General features: G+C 35.4%; 1 long non-coding RNA gene across 1 annotated transcript; it reads right to left on the bottom strand.

Moving 5' to 3' along the window:
* Positions 1-335: 335 nt before the first annotated feature.
* On the bottom strand, positions 336-1,804 carry LOC106292660. The gene is made up of 2 exons (XR_001260216.1): positions 880-1,804; positions 336-817 (listed from the first exon to the last, which is right to left on the bottom strand). It is a non-coding gene; the product is annotated as an uncharacterized LOC106292660 (long non-coding RNA).
* Between the last annotated feature and the right edge of the window lie 12,838 nt (positions 1,805-14,642).

Raw genomic sequence — 14,642 nt, 5'->3', positions numbered from 1 at the left:
AGGACAACCATGGTATCGCAACTCATAGACGTTAACGAAGAGGTTAACGACAAGGGTCATACAGTAGAAGAGCTGTGGGACCAAGCATTGTTAAGAATGCAAAAATACCAAAGAAAAATTACACGATATTACGACAAGAACGTACGGCACATGGATTCTCCTATACTTTTTTCGTTTTTAATTTCTTCTTATTTCAGCTCACTTACACAGGTGAAATCCACTATCCAAACCGAATCAAAACTATAAACGTAATTAAAATTTGATTTGATTTGAGTTCTGAGCCGTAAATCGATTTTTATTGTCATCTATTAGATTTATATTAGATTGACAAGAGATTACACAGAGCTGGCAAAGGTATACAACTTTTCCGGAACCATAAGCCGGTAAGGTAAGAGTAACCTCTCCTAGATACAAACTTTATAAACAAACATTTAAAAGAACAACTAAACAAAACTTAATGAAGGAGACAAGGTTACAGATAGGTACATTAGAGGACCATGATAGTCTGCAACAAGGGTGGAGCTGAACAGCGCCGGAAAAAGAGATGAATGAAAAAGCGATACACGACTAAATTATTGGAGTTGGAAGAAGATCTCTTAGAACGGTGAAACACTGGAACCACGAACAAACCACAACACATTCATCAACACAAACAAGACGCCACAAGAGAAAAACTTCTTCAATCCGGGCAGCCAAAGAAGACGTTAGAAACTAACTACTCAAAGACATGCAATTGAGACACAGATCCAATGTCCCTTACCAAGTAATCTGGAGAACCAGTTGATTTCAAACCAAGGGACATCACAACTTCGCAACACTGCAGCTTCACCCATTAAAGAACATTAAAATAAACAATGAAGTCAAACGACGAGGCCTTACCCAAAGAACGTCGGAGATAAGAAACTGGATGCCTTAGATAAAAACAGCAACTCCACAAACCAGAGCAGAACATCACTGCCCAAGAACACGAGCAACGCCATTTTCCAAACAGTCGAAGGACTAACCAAACACTAGCGTGCTGAAGAACATTAAACTTCTTCAATAGATACAACCATAGAAACAGAGGATTGGTATCAAATTTTGAGAGAATTTGGCTGAGACAAAAGAAGGAAGTGCCTTGAACCAGGAAAATCAGCTACATCAACCAAGGATGAAGCAAAACCACTTCTAGAATCCACAGATGACTCAAGAAAAGGAAACCATCTAACGATCCTCAGAGAGTTATCGAAGGTAAATTTGAATACCTTAAACAAAATCCACTACACTCCCTTGAATTGCCTCCACGGAGCAGACTCATGTGAAGCTACACAAGATCACACCACAACATGCTACCTTGTTGTAGAACCAAACTTATATCGGGAGGTGATGGATTTAGACCAAAGAGAGAAGCTAAGACCACTACCCGAATCTGAGACCGATCGACATACCAAGACAGAGACGAGAGAAAAGATAAGCCTGACAAACACCTATGAACTAACTGAGTTATCTGCCTACCTAGATCCAATGGAAGAAGTACCACCCTACATCAGAGCCGGCATACCCTACACCACACACCAGAAAAAGCTACAAAACTGGATAAGCAACCCAAGCAAACTACAAAGTGAAATTGAAATCACATCTTAATCCAAAAATCTCCAAAGATGTCGATAGCTTCAACTCAGTCTAGAGACACAACATAGATACCCTAATAGCCTTCTCACGGCACCGACAAAGCTTGCCGGCCACCGGAGAGGGAGAATGCAAAGATCGCCTTTTTCTCCAAGCTGCGCTTTAGATTTTTTTTCTCAATTGTCTTTAGAGACAATTAGCTAAATATATATAGTGGAGGTCCAATTGGTGAATTACCCATCGACTGACCTTAATGGTTTGTGTCTTGCCCATTGTGACTTGAGCGGACGATTATACCCCTGCGTCATGATTAAAAAAACCATTCAAGTACTCTGTCCCGCAGAGAGTAGAAAAGCTCTTTTTACACTCTTTTCCTTCCTGTAATTCTTTGTCTCATCTGACACACTCTCTCCTCTGAAATTTCTCCTCTCCTCTCACGTTCTCTTTCTTTTTACCTCCATTCATTTTCTTTTTGTCTGATACATTTTTTTCTTCATCTCTTTCGTATTTTTTCTCATTATTTTCGTTTCTTTTGTCTTACCTCCATTCTTTTTCTTCTTTTGATTCTCTTCGTTTATTTTTTCTTGTGCTCTTTCTCCCTCTCTTTGAATATTTTCATTGCTTCGTCATTTAGATGCCAATTTTCTGAAGCTACAGCGAAATCTAAAAATGATCTGACACCAAATCTAGATAAAACCTTTTATGATAGTGATTCCATTGATTTTGAAGGTTAGTAATTCTTTTATTATCGAGATGTTAAGATACTTATTTGATTAGCAAGTTAAGTGTTATATATGGCGTGTTAAACAAATCAATAACATTATAATAACATTTTATAATTTAGTATTAATTATTAATCTAATATATTATTTATCCTGTAATAAATAAGTTAGTTACAAAACTTTAAATTAACGAATAAAACAACAAAGTTACCATGCAATAGTTAACTAACTATCTCTCCACCACGATATACCAATATGACTAACTCATTTCTATATGATATTTATAGTTTCGCTAAAAAAATATATGTCCTACAAATTTCATTTTATTAGTCTCAATTTAGAGAAACTATAAACATATGAAAAAGAATATATTTGGGGGATCTTCCAAACTGTCTAACAACAACGACAACACGTAAAGATTTCAGCTAATGTAATTTGTAACCGATAAGATATAGTGTTATATATGATCTAATATAACATGTATCAGATAACAAATTATATATCGGCTAACATAACATGTACCAAGTAACAAACCATCTATCAATTTTTTTTATATCAAAATATATATCAGGTAACAGAACATATACCAGGTAACAAATATTTTATCAAATAATAACAAGTCTATGTAGCATACCCACCATTTGTCAATATTTAGATATAAATTTGTGTATAAGCTAAAATAATATATACCATGTAACAAAATAATTTATCAGATAACAAACAATTTATCAAAAAATATATCAACTCGCAAATCATGTATCTACCAATTTATCAAGTAACAAACCATGTATGAAACAATGTATAATTCGACAAACCATTTACCAAAACATTTATCAGTTACTAAATTAAGTAGCAATTAGTAACAAATATTTTATAACATCTTACTTACTTCGAAAAATACCCATAATCTTCCCAAAGTTAATTAAACTCATAATTTGAAACTTATTAATCAAATTTGAAAATATCCATAATCTTCTCAAAACTTAAGTAAACTCATAATTTGAAATTATTAACCAGAAGGCATTTAGGGAACATAATCTAGGAACACATAAATTATATGATTAATAATTTGAAAATTATTAATCAAATGTGAAAATATCCATAATCTTTCCAAAAGTTAATTAAACTCATAATTTAAAATTATTAATCAAAAGGAGTTTAGGAAACATAAGCTAGGAACAACATAAATTATATGATTATGTCTTGTCAAACGGACACCATCAATGCATAAACTCGTTTCTTTTGAAGTTAATAACCGCCTTACGTCCACGAGTCTGACAAGGGTTTCAGCTGGCAGAGTAGCGTCTAGGGGTGTTATGGTCTTAAAATTATTAATCAGAAGGCAGTGACACTTTGCCAATATAGATGCCCGATAAAATACAGACACCAATTAACTCTTGTTTTTGACCTTTTCAAATACCCGATAAATATTTGGTATAAAAATATAACTAAATCTGAATTGGTAATCTAAAAATTCAATTTTTTAGAAAATTTGACTTGAAAATAGTAAATAATTAAAATTTAAATAAATATTTCAGTTACATAATTTCATATTTATACTTATATGATTTTTAAAATTGTAAAATCCTAAATATTATTAACCAAATTCGAAATGAGTTTGGATCTTAGACAGAATAAATATAAGATAAACTGAATTTAAAGTTTATTAACCGACCCCAACATATATAAAATATATATTGTAAATGGAACTTAAAATGTTGAATCCGAAAAACTTATAAAATTAAATTTAAACCGGACGAATATCCAAACGGCCAGCCGATCGCCATTCCAACGTCGCACCAAACTTTTTTTTCACCGTCAGGTTTGCGATTTATTTTCCAACCAACCAACGAACGAACATGTTTGTTTAACTTTAAAATAAGCAGGAGGGAACCCTCTTCGTAATCAGAAACTTCGGTTGTTGTCAAAGAAAAAAGCTATACGTCGTCGTTGTAGGATATCCTTATTGAATCAATCTATAACCGTAACTCAATGATTAAGAACTTAAGATCTTCTCAAACTCAAAATCTTTATTATAATTCTCTCAATGCTTTAGAAAATAACTCAAAACTAAAGCTCTCACAACTCTCTAAGTTATGCAACACTCTTGCATATCCTTATATATAAAACCAAGTTCCTAAACTCATTAGGATAACTCTCTAATAGATAACTCTCAATCATATTTATCTTTCCTTTTCCATAACTCATTAGGAAGGAGATAGCTTGGTCCTCAAGCTACTTCAAGTTCACTTCAACATTCACCCCCTTGATCTTGAAGTCTCCATTTGAAACATCTTGAACTCCTATGAGATCTCTCATCTCTTTAAACTTCAATCTCCCAAGTGCTTTAGTAAGAATATCATTTTTTTGCATCACACCTGCTATATGCTCCATGCTCACCATGTTCTTCTCAACGCATTCTCTAATGAAGTGGAATCTCGCATGTATGTGTTTGCTACGTCCGTGAAATACTGGGTTCTTGGTCAAGGCTATTGCTGATTTGTTGTCAATCCGTATTCCCACTTTATCACACGCCTGCTTGAAGATCTCACCATAAAGTTCTTGTAGCCATATTGCTTGTTTTGCTGTCTCCGTTGCAGCCATAAACTCGGCCTCACATGACGATAAAGCTACAATCTCTAGCTTCTGAGAACACAAAGTAATAGGGTTACTGTCGAGATAAAAAATATGTCCAGTTGTACTCTTGCCATCATCTGGATCAATGTTATAGCTACTATCACTGTAACCAATCAGACCTTCTTGCGACTTTGATTCATACACGAGATAATACGCTAAACTTCCTTGTAGATATCTAAGAACTTGTTTAAGCACAGCCTTGTGTGACTCCTTCGGATCATGCATATATTGACTCAAAACTCCAACACTATAAGCTAGATCAGGTCTTGTATGTATCAAGTATCGCGGACAGCCATTATTGCGTCGATAGTCCTTCTCATCAACCATTTTCTCATCTTTAGCTTGACAAAGTTTCAGACCTGAATCCATTGGTATGTGTACAGCGTTACACCCCCATCATCCCTGCTCCTTCAAGAATCTTAGTCGCATGCCGTTCTTGGCTTAGTATTATACACCCTTTTCGTTGAATCACTTCAATCCCTAGGTAGTAGCATAACTTGCCAAGGTCACTCATCTCAAACCGTGTGGCCATTCCTTTCTTAGACTCGCTTATCATCTCTAAGCTCGAGCCTGTCACAAGCAAGTCATCAACATAGACGGCTACAATCAAAAGATGTCCCTGTTTCTCCTTTCGGTAAAGAGAAGGCTCCTTTAGACATCTTTCAAACTTCAAATCGCGCAAGACCGCATTATGTTTCTCATTCCAAGCCCTTGGTGAAGTGCCTTTTTTAACTTATAAACCTTCACTTCACTTCCTCTGATCATGTAGCCTTCAGGTTGAGCAACATAGACCTCTTCCTTCAGTTCACCGTGCAAGAAAGAGGTCTTGACATCAAGGTGATGCAGATCCCATCCCCTCGACGCAGCAATGCCCATGATCAATCTCACGGTCTCTATACGGGCAACAGGCGCAAATACTTCATCAAGGTCCACACCATGCTTCTGTATATCACTAGAAGAATTTACTTAAATAGCTACTGATTATTTTGAAATCTCTAGCCATTTTGTAGCCATTTAGCAATGAATTAGCAAGAGCTTTTTCTGTAGCCACCAGCAACAACGTTGCTACAACTTATTTTATTGCTAACTAGTGACAAGTATAGCTACAGATATTTTGTAGCCACATTATAATTTTAAAACTTTAATTGAAATTTAAATATAATTATTTATTTAAAATTATAGTTAATTCTCAAAATGAAAAAGTGTCAATTTTAATTTTCGAACATAATCCAACAAAAAGTAACTTGTTTGATACCAAAATGTTAACATTGTAAAACCAAATACAAAAAGATCTAAAACTAATGAAATTTTTGTTGAAAACCCAGCTTCTCCAAAGCTTTAAATTGGTCATCTTGTTCGTTCATGGTGTTCCGTTAGAAATCATAGAGCTGTAGTTTAGAAGAACAAAAATTCACTAAGGGATAAAATCTTTAGGAGAATTAAAAGGAAACTTAATAAGGTCAATGAGGATTTACCTCTGAAAAAATCAATGCAAAATGTATGTATATGGCAGGATAGCCTCTGTTCCTGTTGGTGCTGCAAAAACAACAAAAAGGATTTAACTACTTGAAGCACAGAACAGGCGTCAAGATGTAACTTTCACAAAAAAAAAATCATGAACAAAACACTTGCTGTGCAGATAAAATCTTACCATCCAAAAGCTGTACGACTTGTGTGTAGCACGAGAGAAAGGACCGAGAGGACTGTGTTACCAAAGAACTCAACATCTTTCATAATCTCCCTAAAGCTCGGGTCAGGATCAACGTCGCAGTCCGAATCGAAGCCTGCGATTAGAAAACAAACACAGACTTCAACAAACTTAAATGTGAAATCAAACACGGCGAATCTGGTGTTTGAAGAAATCTGAGTTCCTTCTAAAGCAGACAGACATTAGAAATCAAGCACGGAACTGGTACCTGAAACTAAGCTGAGGAACTTCTCTTCTTGAATGAGGGCGGTTAACTCGAAATCTAGAAACACATATAGAGAGAGCTGCAATCTTCAGGAGAATAAACGTCGACAAGTCGATTTAAGAGAGCAGTAACATATGCTTTGCTTCCCCCTGTGGGAAGGACGAAGCTGAAGTACATCTTTCTTTGCTCGCTTTGAATTTGTCTCCCTTCACTCGGCCGCGTACTTCCCGATGAGAACCCTAAATCGATTCGTCATAAAACACTTCCACTACACAAATCTAAACAATATAATTTCACAGTAAATAAGGAAGAGGCTGAATGAAGAAATTAACCCAACTCAATTACGATTTGTAAACACCCACTACCCAGATCCGAATTACAAAATTAAAGAAGAATCTGTCTTGAAGCTATTAGAAAACGAAAAGATAAATATTGAAAAAGGCTGTGTATATCATCACCGTGAAGGGGAAAAGAGATTTGGAGAGAGACTGGGAAAGATGAAGAACAAGAATTAAAGTTATAATCAGAAAATTTTGGCGGAGATTTGAGAAAATATTTTTTTTGGGGGGGGGGGGATACTGAAAGTTTTTGGAAAATATTTCGCGGCCATGAAATAAATCTGGCGACTGGCGCTGATTTCTAATTTTTTTTTGGTAAGTGACGAAATGAAATGAGATAAATTATATACGCATATTCTAATAAATACTTCCTAAATTATATCGATGCCTGCTAAAATCAAATATGCAACTAGTGTTATTATATTTTAATAACTATAATAAACATCTAAATTCCCAATATACAACTATGGATATTATGTTCATGGTTTAGGGTATACATATTTAGGGTTTATTGTTTAGGGTATAGATTTCTAGGGTTTTCTTTTCAAAAAAATGAAGGTTTAGAGTTTACTAAGCAGATTTTATGGTTTATGGTTTAGAGCATCTCCAATGTAAAACACCATTTTTTCCTTCAAAATGGAGTAAAAGTGAAAATGGAGTAAAATTGTTCCAATCCTACTTCATTTCCCACTCTATAATGGAGTGATGAACAAAAAAAAATAGATTACTCCATTTATGGAGTAAACTTCATTATGGAATGAGATATGAGGTTGGGTTGGAGCATTATTTACTCCATAATCACTTTTACTCCATTTTAGAGAAAAAAATGGAGTAGGAATGGAGATGCCCTTATGGTGTAAGATGTAAGGTTTAAGTTTAAGATTAGGTTCAATGTTTACATTTTTTTCAATTCGATACATAAAAATATTACATAAATGTGATTTTTACACCCTCAGTTAAACATAAAAAATTGTTTGTCTCACTTTTACAAAAAATTGTTTGTCTCAGTCTCTATAATCTATATGATCACTTATCACTAAATTCATAAATCTCAGAACAAAATTGTCTTAATGTGTAGTGGAATACATTTCTTTAATCGAATTTTAAAATACTGGTGATACTATCTATCATATCATATGGTGCCAAAGTATTCATAATCATTTGTTTGTTAAAATTGCTTTTGCGATAACTTATTCTTTAGCTAATCAGTAGCAAGTTAGTTATGGAATAACTACAAATCACAGTTGTAGCTACTTAGCTAGAGATCGCAACAGATTTAGCTACAAATTTATAAATTTCTACTTTTGTTGCTATCTGTTGCTATTTACGTAGCTAATGAATACGGCTACGGAATTGTCGTCGCTCGTCCTTAGCTATATTAAACAATTCTTGTAGTGTATATCCTTTAGCTACGAGTCTTGCTTTATATTTGTGTATGGAACCATCAGAATTTTTTTTGACTTTGAATACCCACTTTAAGCCAATTGCTTTGAAGTTCGAAGGAAGATCAACCAAAGTCCATGTGTTGTTTTTCACAATAGAGTTGATTTCATCCTCGAAGGCGTCTCTCCATACCTTTAACTCCTTTGTTTCTTCATAGTTCCATGATTCTTCGTTTGCAAGCAACAAAAGGTGTTCAACTTCGATCTCACATAACAACTCGTACTTATCATCATCTTCACATAACAACTCGTAGTCTTCTAGATAACTTGGCATCTTGGTCGCACGGGAAGACCTTCGCAAGACTACTGGTGATTCTTCCAAAACGTCTTCTTCGTTTTTGGCTTCGGTATTAACAACTTCTCCGTCGGGTGTGTCTACTTCTGGTGGTATAGTTGCACTTTCAACATCTTTGAGACCAAAATCTACTACACAAGACTCTGTATCGCTTCTTTATTTGTTTCAATCCACTTCCAACTCTGGTTTTCGTCGAACATTACATCCCGGCGTACAACTATTCATTGCATTATTGGATCAAGAAGTCTATAGGCTTTCGATCCAGGCTCGGTTCCTAGATGAACAAGTGCTCGTGACCTATCATCTAACTTTCTCAAGTGTGGTGTGTCGATCTTCACGTACCCGACACACCCAAATACTCTCTAGTGTTCGATGTTAGGCCTTTTCTTCTTGAAGCTCTCATAAGGAGTCTGCAACACAAGAGTTCTTATCGCTAGTTGATTTATCAGATACGTTGCATGCCTTACTGCCTCTCCCCAAAGCCAATTTGAAACCTCCATATGCTTTAAGATACTCCGAGTCATCTCAAGAAATGTTCTGTTTCTCCTCTCCACCACTCGTTCTGCTGCGGTGAATATGGTGCTGTCAGATGCCGTTTGATTCCTGAATCATTACAGGAATCTTGAAACTCTTGAGAAGTAAATTCTCCACCCCTGTCAGTTCTGAATGTCTTGATCGTAGTACCCGTTTCTTGTTCAACCATCATCTTAAACCGTTTAAACTTAGTGAAGGCTTCACTCTTCTCTTTCATAAGAATAGTCCACGTGTATCTAGAATAGTCATAATTAAGACAAACACATACCTACTTTTTCCAGCAGTAGGTGGTGTTATAGGACCGCATAGATCACCATGTATTAGTTCTAATGTGGTTGATGCACGGAAAGAGCTGAAACGATTTTCTTACTTGTTTGCCATGCAAACAGGATGTGCATGTCTCCTTCTCTACATCAAATCTTGGCATGCCAACGACCAGCCCTTTCTTGACCATCAACTTTAGGTTATCTAGTCCGACATGCCCTAGTTGTGCGTGCCACTTTGATGAATCTTTGAGATGAATCAGTTGTAGGCACCTCGTACTTTCAACCTCCATAATCACCTTGTATAATCTGTTACGTGTCTTGTTAGCTTTTACCAACAACTGATCATCTCGATCATATAGATATAAGTAATCTTCCTTCATCCTAATCTTGCATCCAGACTCAGTAGCCTGTCCTAGAATTATTTTATTATTTCGGAGTTCAGGAATGAAGTAGACGTCTGATAGCATCTTTCGTACTCCACTCTTTGTTATGAACATAATCGATCCTTTTCCCTTAAAGTCTATACGGGAATCGTCGCTAAACTTGACCTTTCCTGTTACTCTCTCATCAAGCTTTGTAAAGAAGTTAAGTTTTCCTGTCATATGATTACTAGCCCCATTGTCTAGATACCATAAGTTGTCTCTGTCTGACCCGTCATCCAGCTTGCTTGGCATAACATTACGTTCGTTGAGATACACAACCTCGTGCATCATTAGCTCATCTGCTTCCTCAGTAGTTTCTTCTTCATTCTCCTGAGTTTCTTGTAACTTAAGAAATCTGTCGGGACAATTCATCGCAAAATGTCCTAACTTGTCGCATCTAAAGCACACAACCTTAGAAGCATCTCTCACTCTTGTCTAGCCTCCATTTTGTTGATAGTAGCCTCCATTTTGATAGCTGTTTCGGCCTCGACCTCTTCCTCTATATCCATACCGTCCTCCTCCTCTACCTCTACCTCTCCCTGAATCATACCTCTCTTGGTTCGGCTGTGTATCTGTATTAGTGTACATCAGTTTGTTTTGACCTTGATCTTCAACTTTCTCTTCTTCATCATCACAAATTCTTTCTTCATAAGCTTTCAACCTTCCCACGATATCTTCGAAGCTTGTTTTGTTGAGATCAAGGATTTTCTCAAGTGCAGCTATTATGTGTATATATTTCTTTCGAGGTAGACTGTTAAGAAATTTCTTGACAAGTTTCGGTTCTTCAATGTTCTCTCCTAAAGATGCTGATTTACTTGAAAACTCTGAGAGTCTCCCAACAAAATTATCAATTGAATCAGATTCTTTCATCTTTCACCGGTCGAAGTCAGCCATTAAGGTTTGCAGGTGAGCTTCTTTCACACGATTAGCTTCCATATGTCTCATCTTTATCGCTTCCCAGACTTCCTTCGGGGTTTCAAGATTTCCGACTTGTAATATTAATGACTCCGGTATGGATTGGAAGAGTAGAGCTCTCGCCATATCATTCTTCTCTCCATCTTCTTCTCCTGGATAAATGGCCTCCCAGACCTTATGAACGTTTAATGCCACCTTCATGCGCATTATCCATACGGTGTAATTAGTGTCGTTAAGCATTGGACACTGTATAGTCGATGATCCACCACTCCTCGTGGTGCTAGGCGGCACTGCAACAATGTCGCTCATGTTTTCAATTTGTTTGACTTAATAGAGGCTCTGATACCAATTATGGAATCAAACTATAACAGTAACTCAACGATTAAGAACTTAAGATCTTCTCAAACTCAAACACTTTATTATAACTCTCTCAATGCTTTAGAAAATAACTCAAAACTAAAGCTCTCACAACTCTCTAAGTTATGCAACATTCTTGTATATCCTTATATATAAAATTGAGTTCCTAAACTCATTAGGATAACTCTCTAATAGATAAATCTCAATCATATTTATCTTTCCTTTTCAATAGCTCATTAGGAAAGAGATAGCTTGCTCCTCAAGCTATTTCAAGTTCACTTCAACAATCCTCGCATCTCTCTTTACCAAACCCACCACCCTCGTACGTCTGAAGATCCGTCGGCCTTTTCAGGACCTGATTCTGTATGTGTGGGTTGATCTAACCCTGATTGCTCATACTTTTCAGACCTCCCCTCACCTCAAATCCCTAAACCCTATTTCTGTCCCAACACTTTCTCCCTCTTCTCCATCTTCTAACCGTCGAAACCTCCAAAGTTGTCGTTACAACTGTTAATTTATTTCAACACCAAGACCTAATTTAGATTTGCCTCAGTTCAATCCTAACATGTTTCTAAATAAAGTAGAATTACTAACCTTGATCCATGCTTGGATGCTATCCCACCAATTGATGTTCTCCACTTTAACCTTCTCCTTTTGGTTATTTCTTTGATGGAAAAGAAATCCCAAACCTTCCTTAATCTCTCTTGTTGATAATCAGTATTATAATTATCTGTTTTGAAAGACTCTCGCTTTTCTTACGTGCGTATAAGACAATGCACAAGGTCTTTTATATTTGTCAAAGGGTTGTGTGCTAAGCAACACAACTCTCCACAATTCCAACATAACTCTTCATATAATAACCGTACCACAACGTATACTCATATATATTATATACCATTATTTAACATATATAACATATATGTATGTAATCATGAGATTAAAGAAATTTATAAATATAAGGTAAAGTAGGAGAGTTATCAATACATCCGGATTCCAATTCATTAATCGAAACCGATCCATCACGGTATCGTTTTATATTAGAATCTAAAAACATTAATATGAACTTGAACTTTATCTTAAACCAATAGACACATAGATCACATAGAATATAAAATATTCTTACATTCTCTCACTTGACCCTTTCGTCGACATAAGGGTTCAACAACTTCAATGCGCACTTTTATATCAAGTTTACTTGATCTTTACCAAAATTTGAATTGACAGAATCATGGCGGTTGTATGCCATTAAATGACGTAGTCCCTTCCATGTATCACAAAATTAATTCTAATTTTATATTAATCCTTATATGAGAAAAAAATTTATTCTCAAACCAACCATATGTTATCTACGAACCATAAGTGTATACACATACTTTAATGATAACATAGTTAATAAATCAGAAACATAACTTTATGTGAATTCTCAGTGTCAAATATAGGGGTGGACATTTTACCCGATATCCGAACCCGTATCCGAACCCGACCCGAAAAACCCGAACCGATATCCGAACCGAAATAGCAAAATACCCGGAACAGGTATAGATTTATGAGAGATTGGATATCCGAACCCAAACGGTTAATATCCGAACCCGAATGGATATCCGAAGATAACTGAACATATGTATACTTACCCTTATATTTCTTGTTTACATCTCTCATTTTATTCAAAATATTTAAATTGATGTTACACATACTTTAAGATCATATAATATACATATAATTACGGAGAAAATGATTTGTCACTCAATTAAAATGCATATCAAGTTTTTTGTATCATGTTTTAACAAAAGTTACATTCAAAATTTTAAAACAATAGCCAAATTAATGTTTATTTATTTTTGAAATGTTATCTCCAAATCTATCAATTATTCAATCTATTTTTTTTTGTCATCATCAATCATTCAATCTATTAAAAAATTAAAAATCAGTTAAGTGAAATCTATATTTTTAAATAGAATAAACCTAAAAATGAAAATTTTAATTTTTTTTTCTTTCAAAATCTCAATATCTGAACCCGACCTGAAATAACTGAACCCAAACTAAAAATACCCGAACCCGACCCGAAGTATAGAAATACCCAAACGGTTTCTATACCCCTATGCCGAAATATCCAAAATCCGAAATATCCGATCTGAACCCGAACGGGTTATAGATAAGGCTTTACTATTTTAGTTATGGGATACAAGGAACAAGTAGCCAAACGTCGATTTTCTGCTATCAACGCATCCAGCATAGTCTGAATCTGAATATCCAATGACTTCCAGCTGATCAGATCTCCTATATGTAAGCATGTGCTCTTTGGTGCCTTGCAAGTACCTGAGAACCATTTTTGCAGCTTTCCAGTGGTCCATTCCGGGATTACTTTGATATCGACCCAACATTCCAACAGCAAAGTTGATATCGGGTCGAGTACATGTCTGAACATAGTTCAAACTCCCAAGCACTGATGAATAGGGAATTCTTTCCATTTCTTTACGCTCCAATTCATTTTTAGGACATTGCATTTTACTGAGCTTGTCAACCTTTTTAATTGGAGGTATTCCTGCAGAGTATTTCTCCATTCTATATCTCTGTAAAATCTTATTGATATATCCTTTCTGAGACAAACTTAACAGTTCTTGTGATCTATCTCGAAAGATTTCTATACCGATCACATAAGATGCCTTACCCATATCTTTCATTTCAAAGTTCGTAGAGAGATACTTCTTTACATCATGTAACATACCCATGTCATTTGCAGCAAGTAAAATATCATCAATATATAGAACTAAAATCACAAACTTACTCCCACTGATCTTAAAATAGATACATCGATCAACGATAATCTCTACCAAACCATATGACGTGATGGTATCATTAAACTTTATATACCATTGTCGAGAAGCTTGTTTTAGTCCATATATTTATTTTCTCAGTTTACACACCAAATTTTCTTTTCATGTGACTACGAATTCTTCTGGTTGGTCCATATATACTTCCTCCTCAAGATCTCCATTCAGAAAGGCGGTTTTCACATCCATCTGGTGAAGCTCAAGATCATAATGAGCCACCAAAGCCAAAACAATTCTAAGAGAATCCTTCTTTGAAACAGGAGAAAAAGTCCCATACATGATTATCATCCATAGATTTCATTTCTTCTTTTGAGGCATCAAACCACTCTTTAGAATTGTCATTTTCCATGGCTATTTTGAAT

This window comes from Brassica oleracea, chromosome C5 (genome assembly GCF_000695525.1).
Source record: "Brassica oleracea var. oleracea cultivar TO1000 chromosome C5, BOL, whole genome shotgun sequence".
NCBI classification, from domain to species: domain Eukaryota; kingdom Viridiplantae; phylum Streptophyta; class Magnoliopsida; order Brassicales; family Brassicaceae; genus Brassica; species Brassica oleracea.
Note: the sequence above shows the minus strand (reverse complement) of the source record. Positions and strands in the feature narration are given on the sequence as shown.